Raw genomic sequence first — 22964 nt, 5'->3', positions numbered from 1 at the left:
TCTTGGATTTCACCACCCCCACAGCTCGCTCCACTCCAGCAGCAGGCACGGGGAAAGGAGCTCCACGTTTATTCCTGCACAGCGACAGCTCTGAACTCACTGAAAGCCGCTGTCGGATGCTGTTTAAGGCCCACAGCTGCCCCCGTGCCCCAGTTTGTGCCCCGGGAGCAGAGCAGGGACATTCGGCCACTGAGGGATTACAGCAGGCAGGGGGTGGCAGGAGAACGTGGCCCTGGCTGGGTAATGAGTTTTGCATTGTGCTGCATTAACCCAGACTAAATTACCTTTTATGCTGCTCTGCCTTGGCTAATAGAATAACACAAACCAGCAAGCAGCAAAAGATAACTTCGTCCTTCTGATCGCTGTCAAGGGAAAACAGACCCTTTATTCTCAGCCCGTGCTGCCAGTGCGAGGGCAGGTTTCTAGATCCTCCAGGTGCCCCTGGAAGGAAGCTAAGAGTTAAAGCTGGCAGCGCCTCACTCCCTGTGTCACGAGCACCACGACAGCCGTCTCACTAGGTGGAAAGGAACAGCAAGCGCTCCTAATTGAGCTCCTAGCTGGTTAAGGAAACACAAGTCTATTTAAAGGAGTCAGAGCCTTTTTAATCTTCCCTCTCTGAAAGGGAAAAAAGCATGCATAAATATATCTAACCAGAATTAGAGCTCAACCCCTAGAGAAAGCCCTGTTTGTCTCCTTCAGCCCATTGTCCAGCATGGCAAGGGCTGTTTCTCTGCAAAAGGCAACATTAGCTAATTGCTATTTGAAGTCTTCCCTCCTACAGAGCGGAGCAGCAGCAGCCCCTGCTCCCCTCCCATGACAGCTCTCTGCAGCACACGCTTCCCACTCGGGCAGCAAGTGATCAGCAGTCACAGGGCCGGATCCTGCTCTCTGAGGCAAGCCACAGCTCAGACCTGAGAATTTGGAGGCAGGGGGGCAGCCGGCCTTTCCCCCTCGCTCCCTGCTTGGGGCACAAGGGCCATGATATGGGATGGACCTACAGCCACTACAGGACCTGCCTGCGGGGCCAGGCTTGTGCCAGTGTCCCCCACGGCACCGCTATCAGAGGGGCAGGGAGGGAGCCCCATCTCGTGGGAAATGCTGCAGCAGCATTTCTCTGCAGAAACAGCTTGAGTGAGTGCAAAGGGAAAGCTACTGGAGACAGAAAGGGGGACAACACATCTCCCGTGGAGCTGGAAGGGGTAGGGAGGAAAATATCCTCCAGCAGAGAGAAAGGCCTGCAGCCGTTGTTACAGATGAGTCAAGGCAGCAAGGCAAGAGAAATGTAAATAGGAGCACATCTGACTTAAAGTTGGGCAGCGTTAGGGATGTTTTTGCCTAAGCTGGTGAGAAAGCAGTTTGTCAGAAGACCAGGCATTTGAGTGATGCTTACTTGCAAGATTGTTTGTTTTTTTAAAGTGATTACTACACAAAAAAAATATAAAATTGCCTCATCGTGAGCCACGATGATTTTCCCTTAAGAAATCTTTGATATTCACTGTTTCCACCGAGCTCTGCAGAGAAGAGAGCCCTTCTCTGGAAGAGCAGGGCACAGCCAGGGCTGGGGGGAGCGACTTTCTAGGAAGAGAGAAGGGCTGGGGAGGAACGTGGCACGGCACTGCCCTCTTTGGGCAAAACCACCCGCTGATTGCAGGCTCGCCACTGTCTTTGGTTCAGATGTTGTGCAGAACTAATTTTCTTTGCATCCTGGTGAACACGAGTGACTTTGCTCCCTCCCTACAATAAGTGTGGGGTAGGAGGTGTACATAGAGAGCTACTGCCCGGCAAATAACAGGCAGCTGTTTGCTCAGGCAGCCTCGCCTGTACTAACAGATGGTCAGGAGATGCTCTCCTCCTCCAAAACTCACCCACCCCGCTCTCTATCCAAGCCATGAGCTCACCGAGCCTTGCCACCACTGCTGGGGGGTTCTGCTCCTCAGTGGGAGAGCACCAGCACCGATTCGTGCTCCTGGTCTGCATCTCCAGCCCTGGCTGGGAAATGAGACCCAAGCAGAGCAGGGTGGGTGACTGCACGGGTCCCTTTGCCCAGCCCAGCGCTGAAATCCCTGCTGAGGACTGCGGCTGATGGCAGGCAGCTCAGGACAAAAAGCTCAGCAAATCCCAGCGCTGCAAAGGGCAGCTAACTGCGTTATTGGTGATGCAGGAATTGGGAAGAGTCCCCTTCCGTTTCATACCTCTTCGCAGCTCCCCTGGGAAGCAGTTCTGTCTTCCCAGGTGGGACGGCCAGCGTTGAGAACAGGCGCTGGCCTCCTCTCTGCAAGGTTATTTGCTAAAGGAGCCACGGAGCCAGAGGTTTGAGCTCTGCTGCCTGTTTGTATACATGATAAATTGTGGAGCTTTCTTTTCTCTTTTTCCCCTTTATAGGAAAAAGGCTTAGTAAACTGACTGCAAAAATATACAGTAGAAAGAACATCCTGGAGCACGGTGGAAACAAAGAGCAGAGGATGGAAGAGAACAGCAGGTGATTTGGTTGCTGCAGATCTTACCTTCACGTGACCACGCAGAAGAGGATGTGTTAATGGTGGTAGGCAACTGTAAGTGTGGCATGTCCGTATCTGCAAGCACGGGATTTCTCCAGATACCTGTGAAGAAAGAGAAAGCAGATGAATTCATTGAAAGAATTCCCTCAGGACCTGAAGAAAATAGCTGGGTGGAAGAAATCCGTCCGCCTCCCCCACACAAGCGTGCAACGCAGCAGGGTGCAGCTCAGGAGGCAGGCACGCTGCCAGGGCACTACCGTGCACAAAGAAAACCCTTCAGCCTTTGCTGTGGTGCTCGGGGATCCCACCAGGAGACACTTCCCCGCTGAAGGCTGAGGATGCAGCCCTGCAGCCCCCTCGGGTGAGGCAGCAGCTCCTGCAGCATCCACCAGCTGGCCCTGGAGCTAGCGGCCAGCTCTGATGCACCATTCCCAAACCACAGCAGGGACTGGGAGCTGCTGGTTTGTTAAAATCAGCCATTTGGCAGCGCCTGCTCTGGGTAAAGGGAAGAAGCTAGCAGTTCTCTCCAAACTGGGAGCCCGTGGGTGCAATTCAAAACCTCTTTTCCAGCGCTCTGTGTACCCGTGGTACAAATGCATGCATCCGTGCCCATATAGGGCCCAGAACAATGTTCCTGCTGTTTCAGTCAAACTTCTGTGCAGGTAATAATAGCTCAAACGAGCTCTGTGCTAGCCCCTCTCAGCAGCAGGTCTTGCCAGACTTTACAAAGAGGGGGGAGCCACGTGGCTTCTTGCTGCATTTGGATGGAGCCTATTTTTGGGCTCTTTGCTGGCACACAACACTGCTGTAAGCGATCACCTCCGAGGTTAATTAGATGAGATGCTTCGGCAAGGTCTCTGGAGGTGCAGGATTTCCTTTTCTCCACATTAAGCCCTTTTATTAACACTTCAATAGATCCTGACATCGCGGTGCCCCTGCTACGTTACCTATCACACCGCCGGCAATAATGGCAGGGCTTTTGCTGGGGATTAGGGGTGAGCTACAGAGAACGGCAAACACCAGAGAAAGCAATAAGAGCAGAACACGTTTAGAAATTGTCGGCTATTGCAGCAGCCCCAGAAGTCACAGCTGTGCTTGTCCCCACTGCAATCAACCCAGCACTGCGAGAACAGCACGGAATATTAGAGTCACCACGGTGCCCAGCGATGGCTCTGGCTCGGAGCCCTGCAAGTGTCACGGGGACTGGAGATGTCTGGAAGCTCCGAGAGCCCTGCAAGAAAAGGATGGCGTTCTCAGTTCAACACGACGCTAGGCGCTTACAAAAATGACTTGGCTTCTCTGCCCCCGAAGCTTGCAGGTGTTTGTTTAACAGCCTGCATAAATTGAGGCTAATCACAGCTCCGGCAGCTGCTGAGGAGTCCGACAGGCGGGAGGACACGGCCCCGTTATCTCGAGTGCAAGCTGAGCAAGCTGCTCCCGAGGGGAGAGCTAATCTATGCAGCCCGAAACGAAGCAGCCGGCCTCTTGCATCCACGGCTTCACGGGGGAGAAGCCGAGGACGGGGGCTGAATGGGATTAGGGCTGAGCAGGGAGGGGATGCTCGGGGCCACGCGCTGCCTGCTGCCAGGGAAACTGCCCTGTGACGAGGGCAGGCTGGGGGCCGGGGCCGGTCTCCCTGAGGTGGAGCAGGCTTGTTGCCCAACCTCGTGTCCCTTGGGACCTCAGAGCAAGATGCTGAGGGAGGTGGGCTCCAGAGCCCACCAGGCAGCGAAGCAAACAGGCAGCCCCCCGACATACCTAGCATTATGCACCCCCCTCCTTCCTGACGTACGGAAAGACACAAATAATGTCTAACAAGCCAACAAAAGCAATTTATCTAAAGCATGCTTCTGTCAGGAGCCCAGACTCCTCCAGAAAGTGGGACAGTTTCCAGAGTGTGCCATTTCCTAAAAAGCAGGGCGGGTTTCCTGGCTTTGCTACACCCTCCTGGCTTCATTCACACATCTTAGCAAGCCAGGCATGAGAGCAGGGCAGGCACTTGGCGGCAGCAGGTCCTGCTGACCGTGTGCTTCTGTCTCACCTTGAGAACCCAGCAGGATGGGGCAGAGTCCCCCAGCCAGCGCCAAGCCCTTCTAGGGGGGCAAAAAGGGCTCTCTCCTTCCATCAGGACACAGCGCTGCACCCGAGGGCAGGAACACAGCAAGGGAGGGGCTCCCAGGGCTCATTTCAGCCACACTCCCAGCAGCCTGACGCAGGTTAGCGGCTGTAGCAGTTCGTTCCCTTTCCCTTCCAGCCAGTCCCCATGGCACACCCCAGCTCCTATCCTTACCTGGGCAATCAGTGGCTCTGTGGCTTCCCCCAGGCTAGCACGCCCCAGCAGCTCTGCTCAGTGTGACAAAGCAAGGCCATTAGCCAAGCACAGGACAGGCTTGGCCATAAAACCCAGCACTGCACATCCCAGAGAGCTCTGCAGGGACAAAAGTCGATGTGAAATCACAAAGCATACATGAAATCTGCCTCCCCACGCGCCCGTACGTCCATCAGCAGAAGGCAGAAGCGATGGACTTGTGCTCCTGGCATGGCAAAGGCTAATGATTTCTGGGCACTCGTAATTGTTTCCGATCAGACTGACATTCACAATGCCTGACCCCGTAACAAGGCCACGGGGAGGCTGCAGTAAAACACTAATCACACGCTCAGCACTCGCTCATTAGCTAAGCCCAGAGCCTGGGCTTCCAGCAGCCAGGACAGGATGGATCCAGGGGGAAGGAGGCCCACCGAGAGGTAGGGAACTGGGGAATGGCTCAGCACCGTTAGGGACCAGCCCAGTTGCTCCCCGTGTTTCAGTTTATGCCAGTCTCGTGCTCCCTTGTTATCCTAAGTGCCTGCCTCAATTACAGGCTTTATTACGCACATGGCTTAAGCTGCTGAAGAACACAGTGCTTAGAGATTTAAAACCCAGCCCTAACGGTGGAAGTACTCATTCCTGCCAAGTACAATGGTCTTCAGAGGAGGATTTTCATTAGCTACCCATCTTTAAAGCCAGGCTCCCTATCACCGTGTTAAGCAGCAGCAGAACTGTGACCACCGATCAGCCTTTTGCTAGGGAAACCTCCCCACACTGGAGCAGGCAGCGTGCCCCTTGATGGCAGCCAGCTCTTGACTGTGATTTGGTGCAGTTCACCCCAGGTGATTTCAGAGGGTCCCGCAGCCTGAAATCAGCCCTCAGACAGGCAACGGGGACAATGCTCAGGACACAGCTCGGCTACAAGCTGTGGGATCAGCTGAGGCTGGGACTGTGCAACCCTTCAGAAAGGGGCTGGAGAAGGAGAGAGGGTGAAAAGGGAGTGCTGGTAGGTCCCTACCTAAGAAACAATAAAGACCTGGTCTGTAAACAAGCTGGGAGCTTGGGAGCACCCAGCTGCACCCATCACCCCCCTATCCATAACGCCAGCCACCTTCACCATCACCAGCTGGTGCGGGCACTGCTCACCTCCACGGCCACCACTTGCACTGGGCCTGCGGTGCCTCAGCTCCATGATGCTTGGGATGTTCCCTCCCCCTTTTGGTTTAGGAAACGCATAATAAGATCTCGACACAAGCTGTGGAAATTGCATTCCTTTATCTTGCCTGTGCTAAGCCAGGAAGAACACGAGCAACAGCCCGAATACAATTCTCCTCCCGACAGCAAAGAAGTCAGCACCTCCCCTGCCCCTCAGCTCTCCGCTGCAGCTGAATTTCCATTTCTGGAGCTGCCCAGCCTGATCTCTGAGCACAAGCCCCACAAAGGCCAGGCAGTGCTCCAGGGCTCCCTTCCTGCTCCTCAGGACAGCCAGAGAGAGAAAAGCCAGCAGTGCCCAGCCACTGCATCACAAGGCATTGCCAAGAGGAGGAGGAGGAGAAGGAGGTCAGGCTTAAGGAAGGCAACCAGAAGCCCCTCGGGGAGCATCCTGGCACACTCAGCCTGGGCAGCAGCAGGTCGTGTTTCTCTGTGGATACCTGGACCAGAGCAACAGCTCTCCTCTTTCATTTCAGAGGTACCACACAACAGGCAGGCAGTGGTCCAAGCTCTCTGCTTTCAGGCACTCGAAAAGCCAGGACTCCCACCCACACAAACACACCTGGCTCCCTACTCAGGGGTCTGCGAGCTCCCAGAAATTAGCCTGAATCTCCCCACAGCACGGAGGAGCCTGCAGGAGCCTCCGTAACAAATGGCCCAGCAGAATGCCAGATGGCTAATAAATCCAGCCTGAACACACCACCAGCTCATGGGAGCGCTGAACACTTCCAGTGCCTACAAACAGGCATTATAGATCGAGCTCAACTGGAGATGCTGGCTAAATCCAGTGTTTCCAACAACTGCTGTATTAGCAGGCTGGGCAAGGCATGCAGTCAGGGAGCCAGGGCCTGCCAGAAGACAAGACAGGGCTATTTTGCAAAAAATATGTTAAATATTGTGTATTATCCAGCTCTGTGTGCAACGTCAGGGTTACAGCAGTGCCTCTGGAACCCGAGCAAGACAAGGACCTCATCGCAGGTCCTCACTCACCCTGAGGTCACGCTGCCACCAGAGCTCATGAGCAGCCTTCTGAGCCCCACGCAAAGGGAACAGGGGCAGCTCCACTTTTCAGGTTGTCCTTGGGAAGCACAAGGTGAAGCCGCTGTTTTGACACTGGATGAGATACTTTTTTTGGATGTTGATCAGTCTCTGACTTTTTTCCCCAAAGAGCCATCTGGGAGACTCTCCTAACGGCACAGCTAACCTAGATGACAAGAGACAGCCCGTCAGCATTGCATGACTGCAGGAAACAGGCAAAAGGAAGGGAGCTGACAGAAGGAGAGCTCCTCCATCCCCAAAACAGAGGAGTCATCTCTCCTTGCTGCTATCCAGCCCCAACAGTCACAGGCTGTCATAAATGGAGATAAAATAGGACAGGGGACTGCAGCAGTTAAAGCCTCTCCCGTCTTCGTCTAGACGCTCTCCAAGCATGCATCCAAGCCCCTGACAGCTGAGGACTGATGATTACAGAGTGAGCAGGGACAGCTCTGCTCCGATGCCCACCTCACCCTGGAGGAGCTGTCTCTGAGTTGACGGTGCAGCCTGCTTCAGACGAATTGGTCACAGGGATCAGCACGTCAGCAAAGCTCCAGTACAGCACCTCCGGAGCTCTTAGCAACAGCTCATGCTGGAAGGAAAAAAAGAAAAAAAAATAGCCTTGAGCCATCACGCTACAAAGATGCCATCCCTTGTGCTGGCAGCTCAAAGGACGGGCATGTAGTACCTAATTTTCTTTTGGCCCCGTTGATTTTCTGCAGCTCTGCCTCCAGATGCACACACACGGGCAGCTCGTTCAGCCTTGCAGGAAAACTGGAGGAGGAGGAGGAGGATGGCTCTGTCCCACTGGGAGCAAGTGAGCTGGTCTAAAGAACAGAGACAGCAAAAGGCATTGCAGGCCAGTTGGGTTAATGCAGAAGAGGGAACGGGCACAGACAGCCATTCCCACTCCGCCTGGCAGCCACGTTCATGGGCTCTCAAGTCTCTCAGATCCTAGGCTGGAAAGCAAAGCATGGCAATTGTCAGCACTCACTGCTGTAAATAGGAACATTTTGGAAATAAACTGCATCTTGGAAATTAATCTGTGCTGCCTCACTGAGGGTTAGCACCTTAAATTTGTCAAAAAAAAAAAAAAAACTCTTATGAGTCAACAGAAAAGGAAGGAAGGAAGACATTTACTTGGCTGGAGAGCCCTAATACAGAGCTAGCAGGAAGCAAGAAACCCGAGGAGACTCACTCCTGCCTGGCTCAGGTTGCCCTGCTCCAAAACCCAGGATTTTTACATCCTGGGGTCAGACTAATTTCTCCTGCCATCACAGCAGCAGTGTTGTAAATGGCTTTTAAATGTCAAACTAGCACTCGAGTGCTTCTAAGGCAATGCACAACACGCATCAGGGATTATGAAAAAATCAGGCAGCATTAGTCAAGGCTGGGCCTTAGCACTTTAGCCAGAGATGACTTTGGCATTCAGCATTCACAGCACACGAAGTTCAGTGTTCCTCTACTCCTGAGTGCTGCCAGCTCTTTGGAGAGCCTCACAACTCTGGTGAGAAGCAGGCACGAGCACGCTTTGGTCACCTGGGAATTTGCAGAGCCTCTGGTGCGACGCTTTGGGAAATCGTTCTGCAGCTGAAGTCCTGCAGCACGCCGTGGATCGCGCATTCCCAGCAGACTCCTCTGCCACTGTGCTGGCAACTTCGTCCTAGCTCCAGGCTCCCTCGTGCCAAGTCTGCACTCCATCCAGCCCCCAGACAATCTGTCCCCGTGGAGGGAGCAATGTGTTGTCCAGATCTTTTTTTTTTTTCCTGGAGCTGAAGTGGACTCATGCCCAATATAAAGCAAATCTGGACTCGTAGTGCTGTGTGACGCTGATATTTCCATCTCTTCCAGGTTATCCCAGACACCCAAGGGTACCCAAAGTGCCTTCACCTCCCAGCCTGTCAATGGGAGTCCAAGAGGCAGGTAACTGGGAGCAAGAGCATCTTCCAACACCTCCAGCGTGCTGGGGCTTTCACCCCCAACCCTCACCGAGCATCCCTCAGGGCAGGTGGCTGGACACGTACCCCAGCTCGCTGCCCGTGGCACACAGAACAAGCACTGCTGTGGAGTCGGTGTCCTCACTCCCCCTCCACACACGTGTATCTCGAGGGTTAAAATCAATAATCCTCTCTTCTTCTACCCATATTGTTAACACATCCAGGTAAGCAGGAAAACAGCCCCCTGACAGAGCTGTGTTTTTTCTCTTCACTAACTCCTGAGGGGCTGCTAGGCAGAAACCTTTAATGAATCTGACAGAACTCCTAGCACAGAACAGATCTACTGTTTGATGCAAAGTTTAATTTGATTTCTCACTTGAGTAACTGAGACATCCTTGATATGCTTCCTTCAGCTTCTCCCCAGATGGATGTGCTGCATGCAGTTAACACCAGGAGTCACCTGCATTTCACCCTCTGCCTTTGCTCCACTCTGCTCCTAACACTGACATCCCTCAGTACCTCCCAGGGCCGCAGAGCTCCCGCTCCCATCCAGGTGACCAGCTCTGGTCTTTGGAAAGGGCTTTCCATTCATTCACCTTCCTTTAAGCCAGGGGAAAACTGAGGTTGAATGGTGGCAGCAGTTTGACCCCAGACGATGTCGCGGGCAGGGGCCGAGGTAGGAAGCGCAGCAAAGTCTCTCAGCTGAGGTCAGGACCAGCAATCTCTGCAGGGCAGCAGTCATGGGAAGCAGCAATTCCTTTCAGCTTAAGCTGCTGTGTTCCTCCACAGCAGCAGCTCCGTTCCAGCAGCAAGGCTTGCATCTATGCAGCACTTCAGGAACAGCTCAGGTACAGGGCTTTGAGAACAGAGTAAACGTTGTGATTGCTATCAAGTATGAGAAGTATGGAGAGGAACATGGTGGTGGTGTGGTTTTTTTCTCTCCATTTTTTTCTGCTATCTGTTGACAGGACATGCTGCAATGGCAGCCAGGTGCCCAGCACCACAGACCTGCTGAAACAGATCCACTCTTGATACGGGAAGACCCCCAGCGTCCCAAAGCCCAGCAGAGCAATGCAGCCCCACACGATGGCCAGATGCAGACAAAGGTCCCCCCAAGACCCACCATGACCTAGGTTGCTGTCTGGTTCAGAACTCACTCGTAAGCCAGCACAAACAACACTGGTTTAACTCAATCTGTTCACCTCCAAAACCTCCGAAGCACAACAGTCAATTTCAGAATCTTAAAGCAAACCATTAGGGAGTGAAAGATGGATTTGCAGGCATTAAAGCCACAGACCAAGGAGCAAACAGCCACTTTGGATTGAGAAATCAATGCCTGGGGTTTACAACATTTCACACTAAGGAGCAGCAGAGATACCTCATCCCTCCAGGGCAAGGGAGGAGACACTAGAACCTGATGCTTCCAATAGCTAAAGCAGGCTTTGCATACCTTGAGTCCGTGGGGTATGACATGCTTTCAAAACAGACTGCTCAGATCAAACTGCTCAGATCAGAGTCCATTTCACAGCTCTTTTGGGCAGCTCATGCCCTGGGTACAGCTCAGGCACAACAAGTGGCCTCCAGGCCAGCTGTGCTGAGGTCAGGGAGCATCCGAGTGAAGCACCGACCCACCAGATGCCAAGCTGCTGCTAGGCGGCCACGCAGCCCTCGCTGCAAAAAGGTTGTCCTGGAAAGGAAAAAAGATGGCCAGACTGGATTGATCAAGGTGCCAGAGGGAAGGAGCAAGTCATGAAGGAGAAAGGAGGAACAATCCCTGCGCCCGAAGGGGGCTTTTACAAGCAAGAGAGACATGCTGACAAATTGCAGCGGACCGCTGGAACCCCTGATTCTTTTAAAAGCACTGCTTTTCTCTCAGCTTTCTTCTCCTTTGTATACAGAAACCTCATCCTCAAAAGCCATCACAATGCCTCCAGAGGGAAAAAATACCCCGGCACAAGGCAGACTTCCCTTTAGGCAAAGTGAATCTGCGTTAGCTGAGCAGAAAGGCTTTCATCTCAAACCCATTCATTTCCAGAGCACTTGACCCAAAAGGAAGTCTCCTTTATTCCTTTAAAAGTCACTTTCTTTACCCAGGTCCCTTGGCCTTAAAAGGGAGCCATTATGCAGCTTTCTGCTCTCACCACTGCCTGTTCGGGGCCCTTTCTCTCCTCCAGCCTGCAGCAGTGGCAGTCCCTGTGCCACGTTCCTCAGCATCCTGAGTGCTGTGCCCCCAGGAGGGCAGGCAGCACCAACACCCTGCTGCTGCAGGAGCTGAGCTCAGGGCCCCCCCTGCTCCCCAGAGCCTCCTGTGCCCCTGCCAGGCTCTGCAGACCCCCTTTGCCTGGAGATGGTGGCAAAGCAGGGGGGGTTCACCATTGGAAACAGCCAGATCCGACTGTTTCTGTCCTTCAGCAAGAGCTAACACAGCAGTGATAGCCATTAGCATCTGACTTAATTCCATCGGATGCTGTAAGCAAAAAGTTCTTTTGCATAAGGCACGGACAAGGCTGTAGCTGCAGGGCCTGGGTGGCTGTGAACAGCTCAGCAATGCCACCAGACGCGCTAGACAGAAATCAGCTCGTGCAAACCGTGGAGACGGGGCTCGAGGAGATTATTCCTCCTGAGAGAGCTGTGGGAGACTGTCAGAGCTCCCTGAGAGCTCCCTGAGCTCTGCCTCCAGCAGCTTGCAAACCTCATGGCCCCCGCAGGGGTGTCCCCTCATGGCCTGGGACACGCACCCACCTCTGGCACGAGCAGCTCCAAACACCAGAAGATGTTGCCTAGAGGGGACACAGCTCAGGAAAGCAATTTTGTGCTCAGTCAAGTTCTAGCCCATCAAGTCACTGCTTCAGTGCTGAATTTTGCAGTACTTGATGTCCAGCTTAAAGGCCCAGCCTCAGGCCAGGGAAACTACAACAAGATTCTCGGCTCAAAATTAGAATGAATTTCTACCCCTCCAAAATGGGGAGCAGAACTTGGACCCCGTTCCCCAAAGCAGTGAAAAAGCACAAGTGCTCCAACACTGGTTGCATGAGATCTCTTAATTCCAGGTGTTTCTTTTTGTTTGTTTGTTTGAGCAGCACTCTGTGCACATGTGGAGGGATCTGGCTTGCTTACTGCACTTGGCCATCCTGGAGGGAGGGAACAGCTGCATCAGGCAGGACTGGCAGCAGAGAAAACTGCACTGGTGATGATTCCTTAAGCTGAAGTGCTCACCGTGCACAGAAAGGTGACAGCCAGCATAAGCTACCTACAAGGCTTTATGGAATAAATCCAACGCGCTTCAATTCATCCAAACCATCTCTGCAGAAGCACTAAAACCTAACAGGAGGGCATTAAGGGGCAGGAAACAGGAGGCAGGATCTCTGAATTGCCTTTCCAGTGAGGATGTGGTCTGCTGGAGGATGTGAGGGCATCCTGGCACATCAGCAGTACATCACCTGGGAGATGCAGCAGCTCCGGCCCCAGAAGGGGATGGCGTAGGCTGAGCGCCCTGCTGACACAGCCCTGCAGCATCCCCGAGCACGTTCAGAGCAAGTCACTGAACCCAGCCCCACCTTACACGTGGGGGTAGTGCACGCAAGACTGCACAGAGCAAAACAAATCCATCTTCTTGCTGGCACAGCCATGCAGAAACGCAGCTCCCACTCCCTTTCCAAGAGGAAAGCTGCCCGCTCCACACCACTCTCCTCCACCAGGCCCCCAGCACCTCATTTTCACTGCACAGCAACCAGCAGGAGTTAGAAACCAGCCTGCTTCCCTCCAGGCAAGACCCGGTGCGAGATGTGGGGCTCCCACCTGCCTCTGCCACAGCCCTGCCTTATTTTCTTCTTCTGAACAGCGGGTACCTGGGTGTTTTACCTGCTCAAGCCATGCTACCTTCCATCCTTTGACAGCAGCACTGAGAAGCAAGATGCTCAAAGGCAGAGGTGATTTCTGAATCTGCTTGGGTGATTCCTAGCTATTCAAAGCTGGGCTGGCCTTTGCTTGCCTTTAGCAACACTTTCAGGGGGCTTTTTTGTTGCTCTTCATTTCCCTCAGCTGACTACCTCTGCAGCCCCCCTTTTCTGCACAACCCCCCAAAAAGCCAATGAAAGTCGTTAAGGAAAATACTTCCCAAAGCTCGCAGAGATGAACAGGTTCTATGAGACTAATTTTCAGGACAACAGTAGAGGCAGGGAGAGGAAAGCTTAAGACTTCCCATAGCGGAAAAAATGGATCTATTAAAGCAGTGGGTGCTATCAGGGAAGTGACCAATTTCTTGCCAACCAGCATAGCCAGACATTTCTTCTAAAACAGATCTGTCTTAGCTTCTCCGGAGCATGACAGCTTTCCCCTCTACCTGCCTGAATTGCAGCAGCCTAGCTTGACAGCTCTAATAGTGCAATTCAGTTTATTGACCTATTAGCTGCCACCTGCTTGGGACGCAGCCACGGCAGATTTGCCATTGTGTAAGCAGCAGAAGCAGCAAACATAAAACCCTAAATAAATTTTCAGAGGCTGTGAGCAGTATAATTAATCATATGGTCTTTCACGAGGCGGCAGCAGCAGCAGGGAAGCAGACAGGGGAGCACAGAAGGCAAAGCTGCAGGAGGAGGACATCAGGGCACCCTTCTGCTGCCTCCCCCCCGCTGCCAAAGATGAGGCACGAGCCAAGAGCTAAGAGGCAAGGCTGGAGCCTAGGTCAAACCCCATTTCACTGCTCACCCATTTCTTGAACCTGAGCGAGCGACTGTCTCCCACAGCAAGCTTTATTCATGCACATCCTTGATCAGCAAATAAGCGGCATTCACAGCGTTTGCAGTTTTTAAGTTCAGAATGCTCCAAGTCCGCTTCCCGTTGTGCTGAACTTGCATCTCCTCCTTTCCCCCGTGACCTCTGAATCTGGCACAGAGCAGCCAGCACAGAGTGAGAGCAGAAAACAGACATCAGAGAAAGAAACAGAAGGGAAAGCTTTCGGCACCCTGAACTTGGTTCCTTCCAGCTCTTCAGTTGGCAAACGCACAGAGCTTGTATCTTCCTCACTGCCTGGATCTCACTGCGATCTCGCCTTTTCTGCTCCTCTGCCAGTGCACCATTTTGGGATGCTGCTTCCTGCTGCCCACCCCATGGCTAAATTGCTCCACGAAGGCACACACACAGGCAGCTGGTTGGAAAAAGAAATAGGAGGCCCTAAATCTTCCTGAGTTTAGGACATGGCACATCTCTGCCCCAAGACCTCCTGCCGTGCTACCTGACAGCAAGGCTCTCCCTAGACACCCTGCCCTTCAGCTCATCAGCAGAAGCAAACAGAATAGCGTGGCCCTGAGAGAAACTTCCTATGATATCCACTTTTAAAAGCCATCAGGGACTCTTGGTGACACTTGGACTCATCAGGATCCCAGAAGTGACAAGTTAGGAGCCAGCAGTACCTTTCTGAAGGGCGATGACAGACAGCCTGGCTAAGCCCTCTGCTTCTCCTGCCTTGCATCCTCCTTAATCCAAGCCGGGTGGTCAACACGAGGTCCTTGTACTGCAGACAGAGGTCCTGATCTGTGAAGACAGAGATGAGAAAATAAGTTTTTATTTCCTGCCACTGAAGTGGAGCCAGGCCCTGAGCTCCAAGATCAGCCCATGTCAGAGACACATCTCTTCTTCCACCCTTATTTCAACCCACTGCCTGCTCACTGGGTGGCTGGCATCCTTCCCGCTCTGAGCGGCTGCTGTTTCTCTAAGCAACATAGATGCAATGCTGAGCAAAAGCCCCCCTCAAAGTGGGGGTAAAAAAGATATTCCAGCCTTTGAGCCACACTTTTAATATCTTTTTTTTTTTTTTTCCCCTGCCAGAAGAAAGTAAATTCCTTATGCCAGCTGGGCTGCAATCTCACCACCACATATCTCTGCTTCAGCCCTGGCTGCCAGCCCCTCTGCACAGATGGCAAATGCGAGGCTCGTATTCCCTCCACACCACCCCTTCTGCTTCTGCAGCCCTCGGTGCTGGCCAGGCAGCACGGTGGGCACCAGGCACTGAAGGGCAGACAGAGCTGGGCCAACCACCCACAAAAAAACAAAATTCAAGACAGATCCAAGCGTTGTGGATGCCTTGGCAGAGCTGCTCTGGTGGCTGGTAGGGCAGTGGCAGCACCTCGCTGGCACCACGAGGAGGAATTGCGGGTTTAATGTGGCAGGGCCCTGGGCACCTCTGTTCATGGTGAGAATCGGAGGAAAGGGACCTGGAGGCCCAGGCCTGCCTCCGGTTTGGTACAAAGCAGGTCATAGTCCTACAGTTCTCTTTGGCTCTGCAGATTTCCAAGCAGTTTTGCTCCAGAAATGGAGAACGCCTTTTTCTGCCTGGCAGAGCAGGTGTCTGGGTCAGGTAAGGGCCACAACCGAGACCCCAGTGCAGACCTAGCTCAACTCAGAAGGCAGCACACGTGTCCACGCTGCCTGACTGGCACAGAGCACCCAGCCCTGGCCAAAACACCCTGCTTGGCCTCACCAAACTGAGCTGGAGAGCGTCAGATGCTGCATGGCGTGGCAGGGAAGGGAGCAGGTTGTTTGGGGATGGTGACAATTCAGCAGCCACCGGGTCACACTGCCTGGCTCCGGCTGTTGCACGCGGGCAGCTGAATGACATCTGTCAGTCGCCGCCCTCAAGCTGTGTCTCGAAGCCAGCTGCCATCCCACTCCCACCCAAACCATCCATCAAGCATCGTCTGTGTCAAGCTAGTTTTTATTTTAAACCTAACGTCTGTAAAGTGTTTTGCCTTTAAATTATTCTGCAGACTCACTCAGTTAAACAGCATTTCCCAGTCTAGACAGAACAATCTTGTTGTCAGTGAAACAGATTCACCCTGACATCCCCACGGTGCGTGGTGATGCGGTTGCTATTTTGGAAAAACAGAAAGAGCTAAAAGCTTTTTCTCTTACGGTTTTGAAATGATTCCTGTCCACTCAACTTCAAACAAACACCTCAATAAACGATCTAGCCGTGTTTGATCTCTATTAGGAATCCACATGGATGGAGAAAGGGGAAATGGTTTGGCATCTGTGTGACCCGACATCTCTGAGTGCTTCCTGCAAGATGCCTGCCCTCCTGAAAGGGAGGAATTCCCTCTCCTGCTCTGGTTTTCCAAACTGGCTGCTTTGGCTCTTGTCTCCAGACTGCAGGCTGAGGAGTGCGGTTTGGAGCCCTCAGGTCCCCCCAGTGTGATACCAAAGACTCTGCTCCCAAGCAGGGACTTGCCTGATTCTCCGTGGCTGTGGGGCGAGCCGCAGGTGACTGGCATGAAGATGCAACCGAGGCATCAGCAGCCTGAAAGAGATATCAAACCAAGTCAAAACACATCCTGCATATCAGCTTTGCCCCCATGCCTCCTCTTGTCAGTGCATGAGAAGCAACAAAGGCTTCCTTTACATTATAATTAAAAAAAGAATTTCCCCCCTCATGAAAAATCTGCACAAAGGAAAAGGTAAAGCAGGCAGAGCGTTTGACAGCACTTCACGTGTAGTCAGCTCTGCTATAGCCTGCGGAGCTGTGAGAGTGAAAACAGCCTGATCAAACCAAAAATAATATTTTCCCCTTTTGCTCTGTCAGTGACAAATCCTTGATGCCTGCAGTGAGAATAACGTACACCAGCTGGGGAGCTTTCATCTTGCAGTACCACAGCTACCTGCCCAACCTGGCACAGTGGTGGTGGGGGAAATGCATTGAGATATTACACAGCATCAGATTCACTGCAAGCACCAGTCCTGATGTCTTCAGCTGGCTTGAGAGCATCCCGAAGCCACAGGGCCCACCTTCAAACCTGATGCTACATTAAGCAGTCCCTCTGCTCTTGGCCTTCAGCCGATCCGATCACTACAGAAGCCATCGACACGTGAGAGGCTGTTCTGCGAGAGCCCCAGAAGCAACAACTAAGCAAAGCAATTCACATTTCAACACACGTGGCATCAAGGTTGTGAAATTCTCCCATCCCAAAGTGCTCCCAGCAGAGCCTTTGGGTAGACCTGAGCTCTCTTTTCTGCCAGAGGTGCCAGCACCTGCAGACAACAGGCTGAGAGCTCTCTCAAGCTCACCCAGGTGAGACAGGTAGGCTACAAATGCAGCACAGCCACATTCAGGTGTGTTTTCAAGCACAAACAGTGGGATGGAGATGTGGACACCAACCCTTTGATGTGGCCAGGGTTCCTCCATCACACACAAACCAGCTCACCTCTCCAGAACAGCTGCTCGGGATGGAAGCAGCAATTGCTGGTCCCCCAGCTCTGGGGCAAAACCTTCTCACTGAACTAACGAGCTGGCAAAATAAAATATAAATGCCTCAGGAGACACGAGGCATTCAGCAGGTCCTGGGCCAGCAGAGCCCACTTCAACGTGGAGCTAGTGGTTGCACATCAGAGCACTGTACCTGCTCCACCTCGTGACACTTGTGTTGGAGGGGTTTGATGACTCCCAAGAAATGCCAAGACAAGAAGCTTTTAGGAACTACTGAACTGCCTTTTGAAGAGGCAGGAGATGCATGTACCTAATCCAGTCTTAAAACTAATGATTTAATTTACCTTATGTGTACCAAGCCAGCATTAATGAGCATCTCCCAGTAGTATACCATCGGAATGTTTTATCTGGAGATTATGCTGATTAAATCATCAGGTGCCGTAATCTTCCCTTCCCCTCTCAACAAGAGGAGTAAAAAGAAAACTTAAAATACAGACATAGCCCTCTAAGCCACAGCAGGGAACTGCACATTCGAGCACTCTTCTTGCTCAGCAGAGCATGCCCATGAGGCTCCCCATCCTGGAAGAAGCTGTCCTAGCTGGTACGGTGCTCAGAAGGAAAATGAAGGCACTTGTTCAGAACTGAAGAGAAGCCAGGAGACAGAGGAGGAGCTTCGAGGTAGTACAGGTGCTACACTGGATGCACGGCTGCTGCATGAGGCCACTGGGTCACTTGCTGATGGGACAGGAGATGAGGATGGCCTTTCAGGTCACAGCTAGCGGCTCCTTTGGTTGAATGCACAAGGTAGCCAAGCTTCCCAGAGCTCCTTTAGAAGATCTCTGCATCCCTCAGCCCTTCTCCTTGCCCCACTCCTCAAGGAGCTGCACTGCTCTGAGGGTGAGGCTGGTGGGCACCATCCACAGAGCAGAAACCTCCCTCCACCTGCCCCCAAAACCTGCCTTTTCACCAAGGTTTCGCTCTGCAAGCATCGCTGAGGAAACGCAATGGGAGCTCCTGAGGCTATAAATCTGCTTCCAGAACACCAGACACTGAAGCCGCTGGTCACGCAAGCTGCAAATCCAAATGGCTTAGATTCCTCGTGCAGGTAGACAACACCTTAGCAGAGGGGAATAAAAAGAGAAGCCTGCTGAAAACATCTCCATTCCACCTCTCTCATCTTCCCATTTCTGCCTGCGCCACCTCTTGCTGTACACCGAAGCGAAGGAACAAACCACCTACACCCTGACGAGTCAACGAGACCTACCTTGACTTCTTCAAACAGTTATCGCCTGCTGACAGTGGGTTTTCAGACCCAGCCTTTGGGACCCGATTGCAAACACTTTCCGGCAGCTCTCTGCCACATAATCACGTTTGGGTACTTCACGTCTAATGGCTTTGTCTGCTGCCTGCTTGGATTGCACGCAGAGTGCTCCAGAGCCCTTGGGCACGGCACTTCAGAAACAGAACACCTTTTATTTAAAGCCAATTCAAAACCGCAGCGGTGAGTTTGAAAGCTTCCCTGGAGAATGACAAAGGATCTTGTTAAGCTTATGGCAGAAGAGGAGGGGTCCAAGGCCAAAACAAGACCCTACAACAGAAAGCTCCCTCTGCAAAAGCAAACTCCAAATGTGGCTCATACTGATCTCTGGCACAAACAACAGGTCTCGAGTAGGCAATCCGTATCTCCAAGTCTAAACCTCAGTTTGATCAATATTGACTTGCCCTTCCAGCCAGTCGTTACACAAGTCAGCGTTGGTGTTTATGAAGTGAGTGGATTTATGAAGTGAGTGGATTTTGTGAAAGAAGGGTGCTCAGCAGCTGTCAGATTTGCTTATTTGGAAGTTGGGTCAAATAGCAAGCTTTTGCCAGCAGTTCTGAATGTGGGCTGCAACCACCACATTCCCTGTCTCACTCTCCTCATAAATACAATAATTATTGCGCTGTTGTAAAAGCTTTGAAGCCTTCAGAACAGAGAAGCATTATCTGGAAGTTTGATACCAAAATGAAGTTTTCAAGAGGAACTCCATCCCACTAACAGCAGCCCCGTGGCTTGTGCAGAAAACACAGCTCCAACCCTGTCCAGACAAGGAAAAAACTGGTATGGTGCAAAAGGATCCACACTTACAGGCTCTGTAAGGAGGCATTTTCTCAGCAAGAGTTCTTCTGACAGACAAGAGAAGGAATGTTCTGACTTGCAGCTCCACAGATCTGTGAGCTGTAAGAATTCTCCCTTTGTAAAAATTATTATTATTCACTCCCATGGTCCTGTGAGCCTGCATGACAACTCACAAACCAGAGGATGGATGCGTTTCCTTCCCTGAATACCTTTCAAATCACAGCTCTGACCCAGAGCCTTTCTCACCTAGGAGCAAATCATCATCTTACCATACAAAACTGGACTTCCCCAGTACGATTTAAGTGGAAAAATGTCAACTCAGAACTATTCTTCACATCCTTCTGATGTCATTTTACAGTAGGAATAACCTGTTCTGGCCCTCTCTATCTCTGTAAGTGTCTCTGCCTTTCCGGTGTGAACAGCATTTCCCTTTTGGCCTTTTAGTTCAATTAACGTGGGCCCCCAAAAGGCTCAGGACTTCATCACGTCTAAATGAAATGCCTTCAACCTCTAACGCCACTTGTCTTTGGCAGGACCCTTGTTCCAGACAAACTTGACATTTTGACAGCATCTTTACATTCACTTTCCCTGAGCAAATGCACTCTACAAAGTTGAATTTTTGGAGTGGGGAGAAAATCTTTCTCTGAGTAAACATCTACACACTGCATGGAATTGCATGTCAAGCCACTCAATAAAACCACCTGGCCTGCCAGGAAGAAGCTTGATAAATCTTTGGTACAGACGCCTTCTCCCCCCTCCTTTAAATCCTGTACAGAGTCCTCAAAATCTAGAGGAAGGTTTCCAAACTCACTGATCATCCTCCTTATCCTGCCAGCACCACATTCACTTGTGCTTCACCCTCACTGCTCAGACAGCTGTCTTTGGAAACAAGGACCTGGAGAACACACAAGGGAAAGCATTACAAAAAGCCACAGAGGTTGCTTTCCTCTACCCTCACTACCAGAGCTTGAAGGATGTCGTGGTAGAGAGAGCGAGCGCTGTCTGCAAGCACCACCATTTTCACATCTTCTCTTCTTAAAACAGCAGACAGCCCTGCAGGTACAACAGACCCGGGGATGACGTTTGCCACCTTGGTGACAGAGGCCACCAGCGCCGTGTCACTCTGCTACTGCTCACTCGCAGCTGCTCATTCTCCTTAGGAGAGAAAAGTCAGTTGAGGGACTTACTCTTACTTCACTCCCGACAGCCAAGGTGTCTGATTTATTATTATTTTTTTAATATATTCCTCCTCTCCCCAAGCTGGAGGCAGAAAACCTTCATGGCAAATCAAAGCCCACAGATGTCAGGCTACTTTTCTTCTCCTTTACCTACGTAATGCCACGGACAGCCAGAGGCAGAAAGCTGCTGGTCCTCAGCAAGATGGATTTCCTTGTCTCTGACCAGTTCATTCCAGCTTGGAGGGAGAGATCCTCCTTTTAGCATCACATTACGTGGGGCTCATGCTCAGGTCCCTTCTGCGTCACACGAAATCCTCCTCTTCTGCTAGCATCTTTGCAGATCCTGTTGTTACATACAACATCCTGCACTAGCAAGAGATTAATTATCCTCTGTGAGTTACCATCTGTCAGCTGATCCCATTAACAAACCATTCCCATGTTTTCCACCTACTGCAAAGGAAAAAAAAAATGCTCACAGTTCAGGCTTTTTTTACTTGGGAATTGCAATCAGCTTCTTATAGCCAACTGCCAAAGGCCAGCTGATTAATGGTAACTAACCACACAGAAATCTGGTCCCCTGCTCCGGACTGAGCCCTAGCCCATCCAGCTGGACAGAGACAAGAGGGTAACGCTGGAGATTACATGCTGAGAGCTGCAGGTGAAGTTCTGACATAGCCAAAACCCTACAACAAAACTCTGCAGAAGATTAAATTGCCCTAAGACCTGGAACAGAAGCTAAGCTAAGGAAGCAGCAGGGAACCCCTATCTGGGTCCCAGATACAGCTCAGTCTTCAGCAAACCACTCCTGTGCCTCTGCTTCCCCACCTGAGCAGTCACACGTCCTCTTCTGCTTTCCATAGAAACCTTTGAGATTTATGTATCAAAAACACTATATGGGGAATATCACTGCCAGGACAGACAGCAGCATGCGCTGGATACTCTTCACAGCACTGACCATGCAGGAAAGCAGGATGCTCTGGCACTGACGCTAGCTTCTCCTACCTGTCTTGCTCAGTAGCTATCAAGATTGCCACAGCAACAGGAAGACAGAGGAGAAAACTATTTCACTGGAATGTATTCGGTTGCTTTTTAGTGGATTGACATAAGAGTTCGTTTATAAATACATCAAGAGCATGTCAGTGTGAAATTGGAAATGAGAGTGGATGGCAGCACTGTGAGCAAAGCACACGGGGTGAGAAGATTAAACACACAGGTTAACCCGAACGAGTTACAGACTGAGACCTGGGGGAGAATGCAGAAGCTCAGCTCTCATCAACTCCACTGATCAAGCAACAGAAACCCTTCTCACTAACGCAAACTGCTTCGTGATTGCTTGCCTCCATGCTGTCACAGCCCTGACGAGCTTCTGCCTCCAGAAGGCCCACTGTCAGCGAGCAGGGGCAGTGCTCGGCTGGGCTGCAAACGTCTGCTTTTCCCCTTGGGAAGGGAAAGCCCACCGTGCTGGTGCTTGCAGCAGGCTGCTCCACTCCCAGCATTGCCACTGCCACATAACAAAACAGGAAACAAAGAGGGCCAGTGAGGTTGTGCTAGAGGTTGAGGTGTTCCCCAAAATAATTTAGGAGGCTCATTAAACCAGTTAACAGCACAAGAGCAGCTCTGACAGGACAAGCAAGCCACAGTACCTCCACTTTCCTTTGTAACAGCTTCCCAAAAGGCTTCAGCATTTAGATGAAGAGGTGAGTGATAACTCAAAGGGTATGTTCAACCATTTGTTTCAACAGAAATCAATTATTATTCATCTACTTTCCTAAAAAAAAAATATATATATATATATATACAGAAACAAGAAACTCCACCTACCTTTTCATTTTATGATGCAAGCAGAACCAGAGCTGCATCCACGTGTCCTGATCCAACCACTCTCCAAACCCACGGCAAGCAGTGCAATAAATCTGTTCGCTTGGACACACTTCAGTCACCAGTTCCAAACAGGACTTAAATCAGCAAGTAAAAACCTTAAGACACCATTTTTAACCCTGATTTGCATTTGTAGCCATTTTAATTAAAGATCACTAGCTTTCATTAACTGGTAAAGCCATTAAATAAATAGGAAAGTCCTGAAGGCAATCACTGTCAAAAGAATTCTAACTCGATAAAAATACGGGACATCAATAAAGTGAAAGGAAAAATGCATGTCTCATCACTTTCTGTTCAGATATTTTTTCCTCTCAGGATTCGGGATAGAATATGTGGATGAAAATTAGAATTAATGGAAAAATGACAAAGCTACCTCAGGCACAGGGGGCAAATTCAAGATTAAATAAATCAGTAGCTGTTTCTAGGGGGATTAAGTCCATCGGTTCTCAAGCCCCAAAATTGATTGGCTTTGCTTAAAGCCTTGCTATTTACTGTTCAGTCTTGTTTCCATGAGTTCAGACAGCTATCCTGCTCTGTGGTAGTGAATGGAGTGAAACCCAGCTGGTGGCCAGTCGCCAGTGGTGTTCCTCAGGGGTTGGTGTTGG

This window comes from Aythya fuligula, chromosome 17 (assembly GCF_009819795.1).
Source record: "Aythya fuligula isolate bAytFul2 chromosome 17, bAytFul2.pri, whole genome shotgun sequence".
Taxonomy (NCBI): Eukaryota; Metazoa; Chordata; class Aves; order Anseriformes; family Anatidae; genus Aythya; species Aythya fuligula.
This window is presented reverse-complemented; position numbering follows the sequence as displayed.